The sequence below is a fragment of the Hydra viridissima genome, unplaced genomic scaffold, assembly GCF_058129835.1.
Source record: "Hydra viridissima isolate aposymbiotic clone 2 unplaced genomic scaffold, HvirCarnegie_v1 scaffold_12, whole genome shotgun sequence".
Taxonomy (NCBI): Eukaryota; Metazoa; Cnidaria; class Hydrozoa; order Anthoathecata; family Hydridae; genus Hydra; species Hydra viridissima.
This window is the reverse complement of record NW_028324311.1, coordinates 6,239,138-6,245,134: the sequence shown is the minus strand read 5'-3', so window position 1 is coordinate 6,245,134 and position 5,997 is coordinate 6,239,138. Positions and strand designations below refer to the sequence as shown.

The 5,997-nt window shown below is 29.5% G+C and overlaps 1 long non-coding RNA gene across 1 annotated transcript; it reads left to right on the top strand.

Annotated features, from left to right (window-relative positions):
• The first annotated feature begins 2,645 nt into the window (after nt 1-2,645).
• Nucleotides 2,646-5,021, top strand: LOC149880981 (uncharacterized). Its single transcript, XR_016445666.1, has 3 exons — nt 2,646-2,766; nt 3,465-4,065; nt 4,963-5,021. It is a non-coding gene; the product is annotated as an uncharacterized LOC149880981 (long non-coding RNA).
• Nucleotides 5,022-5,997: the final 976 nt, after the last annotated feature.

Sequence of the window (5,997 nt, the reverse complement as noted above, 5' to 3'; positions counted from 1 at the left end):
GCTTAACTTGTAAAACAGCTTTTTAATGATTTGATCAAAATTCTTTGTTAAAAAACGGACGGTTTTCATTTAATGTCTTTGTTTGCCTTCTTGTTTACAGGAGAAATCAAGAAATGCATCGACTATAGAAGAACTCTAGACTTGTATTTTTACAGAACCGGCCAACAATTTCATAACATTGTTGAAGGCTTTTGACCTCATTACTAGCAGAACTGCTGGAATTCGTACTAAAGTTGATGTTTCAATCTACTTAGCTATGAATGGTAATAGGGCTTGATTCTGGCAGGTCAGATTCAGTAATTTAGTAAAATAAGTTTATATGAATTCAGGAGGTTAATCAGTGGTAGTAAATTACACATACCTAGTCGTTTTTTCTCACATATTAACCCTTAATTGTCAAGAAGCACCCTTAACTTTATCATTAAATAATTTTCTATCTAACTTGAACTTTAGTCCATTTTATCTTGTTTCTTAAAGCATGTTCTTTTCACAATAAAAAAAACAACATTTTCTTATGACAATTTCTTATTGTTTTGATTAACAGGCTTAACAAATGTTATGTCTATCAAATGCTACAAGTGAATGTAAGGAAATATACATTTGAAACAAAATGAACAAGAAAATAAAGGTGACAAACGGTATAGAATCTTAGATCATTTTCACCCACACTATATTTTAATTGAGCCCGAATTGAATATACAAATGATAAACTATTTGTGAAGGTACTTTCCATTTTAACTCAACAAACCAGTGAAATAAGGTTCCAAACCAGTAAAATGTGGTTCCAAACCAGTGAAATAAGGCTCCAAACCAGTGAAATAAGGTTCCAAACCAGTGAATTATGGCTCCAAACCAGTGAAATAAGGCTCACAATCTTTGTTAGCATTGGAATTTTCCGGCATGTTTGACGTTTTTCTACATTCTGACGTCAATAACCAAAAATGTACTGGACTAATCTAGCACTGAGATTTTATTATAACACTTTCTAGAAACCAATGTTTTATTTTTTTTTTTTTAGTTGTTAATTTATTGGTAATCAATTTTAAAAAAAGTTTCTTGCATTAAAGAACTCTAACAACTGAAAAGAGAAAACGTTAACCGAAAGAAGTAAACTAATTTATTTACAAATCAATTTCAACTTTTGATCAATAATACAACAAATTAATGCTATTGAAATGTTAACTTAACTTGCTGAAGTCTACAATTTTCTTGAGCTCTCACCTTGAAAACCCCAAAAGCATTGAAAGACCTGTTTGTTGACTATCAAAATCTGGTGTTGAATTGCCCGCTGAAAGCAGAAAACACCCAGCCGTCTGACCAGTTACTGATGCTCAATGTGATAATTTTGATTACTGGCCTGAATTTACGAAAAAAATGAAAAAAGTCGTCTAAGATAATGTGAAACAGAACGAATATAGCGCAAAGAATAAAAGCTATGTCTGTCTTTAAATAGTACCAGAAATTGTTTTTATGATTTTTACAGTTAATGAAAAATTCCCTGGAAACCTAAAAATTACCACACACCAACTTTTTACATTTCTGTACAAGTACAAACATTAAAAATTTTATGTTTTTCTTTACAATTCGAAACAAGTATCACACTATCAGTTTGGGTTAAAAGAGAAAGTTTTTATTCACTTCTGAGACAGGATGAGTGATAAAGTGTTAAAAGGAGTTTTACACACCATGCTTATGCTCGACATATTGATCGATCTCATCGAAAAACGTTTTGCATTTGCAAGTTACTTTATGATTAATGAAAAGGTTTACAAAAATACTGTAAGGAAATAGTTGATAGACAGTAACAGCTTAACAAGGCAAGGAGCACCTGTTGGGAGTCCTTGATATCCAAATAGTTTATCTATTTTTAATTTTCTAATTAAAATATTTTAAAACATTTGTCAGCCATAGGAGGTCTGAAAACAACAGTTGTTTACAACTGTTTTAAACTATTTTAATTACAAGATTAAGTTTGTCTGTAAATGATTTATCAAATGCTGATTTAATGCTAACAATTAAAGTACTATCAGTTTTCTTTTAAATGAATTGTGATACCACCAAAAGTTAAAAACAACTTTCAATAAAAGTGGAGTTCAAAAAAATTTAAAAGTAAAGATAAAAGATAATTGGTAAGTTCTGCAATTCAAGATAATCCTCCGCAAGAGAATTATCCTCCGCAAGAGAATTATTGAGAATTGCAGAGTTTAACAATTATTTACTCAAACCAACTTAGTACCTAATTTCCGAAGTTAAGGCTATGTTCGAGTACATTAATGCTTGAATAGTGACTGGGAAAAAAATTGATATTGAGTAGTAAAACTTTAGTTATGACTAATTAGAAGCTCACAACTCAAAAAATCAGTTTTTCAATTCCAAATTCCAAAATCTGTAACCACATGGCCTTTCCAGGAATTTGGGGTAATCATTTTCTTATTGATATCCCATGTTGCAGTTCTGCAACAAGAGATTAGTATTCTTTAACAAATCAACAACAGCTGTTTACAATTGTTTTAAAATATTTTAATTAAAAGATTAAAGTTAGATAACATTTAATAAAAAAAACTGATTGTTTGTAAATGACTTATCAAATGCTGATTTAATGCTGGATAATGGAAGTATTATCAGTTTTCTTATAAATGAATGAATTGTAATATTACCGAAGGTTACAAACAACGCTAAAGAAAGCTTCATACTTTGTTGTATTTTGTAAAGTTATGATTTACAATAAATTTATCAGCAGCCAGATTTACATTCAGTAAAAAAAACGTAAGTTAATTAGTTTTTATGAAAGGTTTATCTTAAAAAATCCGGAAGCTTCTGGCAAAAGGATTCTTTACAATGATTAAAATCTTTACAATGTTTGTAACAGCACGTAATGTAGTTGTGGTCCGAATCTTCAACTGATCTGGATTTCTCAACTGGTGCAAATCTCTTAATAATAGGTGAACTTGATATTATCTAAATATATCCAGCACATACAGGGATGTAAAAAACAAAGCTGGATGCAATTAAAAAACAAGCGAGGGTTATATACATCACTCTGAGATAAATACGGAAAAAAAACCCATTTGAAATTCAAAAAAAATTGAAAATCCGGTTTTGCTTATAAATTCAATATTCAAAATGTTTAAAGGAAATATTTATGAGCCATACAGTTAAAAATCTCTATAAAATTCGAGATATAAATATCTAGTACTTTGTACCTCCTCTATTTCTCTCCATGACAATAATTACACGGTTTTTCATTGATATTACTAAGCTTTTGAGAAATTCTTCCTCAGGAGTATAATATAAAATATTATATAAAAAAAGGTTTTAAAACGACTTTGTTAAAGCAAAAGGAAAAGATTCCCATATTACGAGGTATTGACAATCTTATTTATGTTAAAAATGAACAGTGTAAACTCTATAAATGCATGCCGTGCCTGAGTTTTTAATGTACCTCACAGCATTCTTGTTTTTAGTTTTGAAATGGGAAATTCAATCTTTAGTGCAAATCTACAATCAAACATAGAATTGGTCATGACAGCGCAGGTTAAATATATAATGTGTATTACGAAAACGTTTAAAGAATACAGTGAATTTTTATGAGAAAAGCTGGCTACCTCTTACAGCAAAATACGAGTTGACTGTTAGCCATTGATCATGTTCCGATGTTTTTGGCACTACATACCTTAACCGTTTCACAGATGTTTTGGTCGACCGAATATCCTAACATTAGATATGAAGTTGATCTTACTGCGTCCAATCCCACTCTACTTCTCTACGGAACCTTTCAAATGTTCTTATGACATTGTTGCTGCCAGGAAATGCTTTTGGATAGTGGTTTGCTTAAAGCGTGAAAATCCAGAAAGTGTCGTTGTTAAGATAATGATCTAATCTGGCATTAACAAGCAGATACATTTTCTAGGGAACATTCTTACTTAAAATGATTATAACTCTGATTTAAACAACAAAATTACAGATTATCATCAGAATTGATTTGGGAAAAAACTCATTTAAAGTATGAGGGTAATGGTGGAATGCTTCGTGTTGCCAAATATGGGGATGGATAGCTTCATGAAAGTATTTTTTTTGTTTTTATATTTTCTATTTCCTTCGGGTTTTTCTATTTGCTTTTGGTTATAGTTTATAACCTTATTGCGTATAAGTAATTCATAGTAACAACAACAACCATAATAATTATAATAGTATCTGAAATTATCTTAAAAAAATGAAACATGTTTATTTAGTTCTAAGTGTTTCGTTACCAGAACTTTGATGTTTTTATGAAAACAAACTTAACTTTCTTTTTCCATAAAGAGCTGGATTTCTCCATTCAGCTTTACAACATTACGTATATACAATGTTTCGCTATGGGAGTCTCATAGCGTTTCGGGAAGCTTCATTTTCACTAAGGGAGCTTCATTCGCTGATAATATGATTAGGTTTAGCATTGTAGTTAAAAATGGCGGTTTCTTAACTGCTAAATTTATCAAAAGTTATCAAAAAGTGGACGGAAAAAACTTTAGGTTTTTTTATGCCCTAAGTATGAATGTAATTATTTGAAACAGACAGTGAATTTAAAGAAACACCTTTAAAAGTAAGTTTTTAAAGTATTGATGGCGCTAAATACACTTTATAAGGTCTAAATATACTTTATAAGGTCGTATTCAGAGAGGATCTCAACCTTCTCTAACTTTTTTTAATAAAAAAAAAATTAAGCAAAAAAGTTTTGTGAAAGTATTTATAAATATGTAATATATTCTTCTTCAAATATGTATAAATATGTAATGTATTTTTCTTTAGTGATTGAAATAAAACGGCTTTAATTTCTTCACTAAAATATTTAAAAAAATAACTAAACAAAAGAAAATTTAAAAATAAATACAATATTAACCATAACTAAAAACAATAATAAGTTTGACAAACTTTAAGCTGTAGGGCTGTGGTAAGTAACAAAAAAAGCATAAATATTTTTAGATTAGGATCATATAGAGATCAAGCGAGATTGAGTGAAGATCAAATGAAGATTCAAGATTGTGAGTATATTGACTCATTTGTTTCTATCAACACTGGTACTCCATTTTGAATTTTTTTAAAAAACCTCTCCCGTTTAAAAACTCTTGGATACATCTCAAATATTCAGCTATGTTAAAACCTAAATTTCACTCACCAAAAAATGTGAGATTGAGAGATGAGACTAAAGTAAAAGCTATGATAAAGTACTCTTTTCCAGGTCAATCACCCTTTAAGCATGATTCAGATTTAAAATTCTTGATGTTCATGCGTTTTGCAATATCCAACATTTAGTAAAGTTTTTTTTTGGTAAATTCAAGCTTTCCTCCAGTAGCGTCATCAGTAGTCTGGAACTGAGTGGTTAGTTAAAATGTTTAATAAATGCTGAATCTGTTTAATAAAACCCTATGATAATCAAATAGCTGATTCGTCAATTAGAGATGTAAGAAGATTAGAAGTGTAGAAAGAGATTTGGCATAAGCCCTGATTTAATAATACTTATTAAAACTTTTTTTTAAAAAATGAAAGTCTTATATTTTATAATAAATATAGTAAAATATGTCTAATAAATTATTGGTACGAAAGATCCAGACATCCTTATAAAATTTACACTTTGTATGAGAAACGACTTCGGCTAACAAAATAACCCTAACGGTTAAAAAAAGTTCCACAATCGGTTTAGAAAATACTCAGCCTTGTTCGATTAAAAATATGAACAATGAAGTACATCCTTATAAAATTTACTCGATCTTGTTTTTAACTCTCGAAAATATGTAATATTGTGAGCCGTAGTAATGTAAGTTGTAACGTTGTTGTTGCAACATTGTAGCTAAGTTATAATGTATGTATGTATGTATGTATGTATGTATGTATGTATGTATGTATGTATGTATGTATGTATGTATGTATGTATGTATGTATGTATGTATGTATGTATGTATGTATGTATGTATGTATGTATGTATGTATGTATGTATGTATGTATGTATGTATGTATGT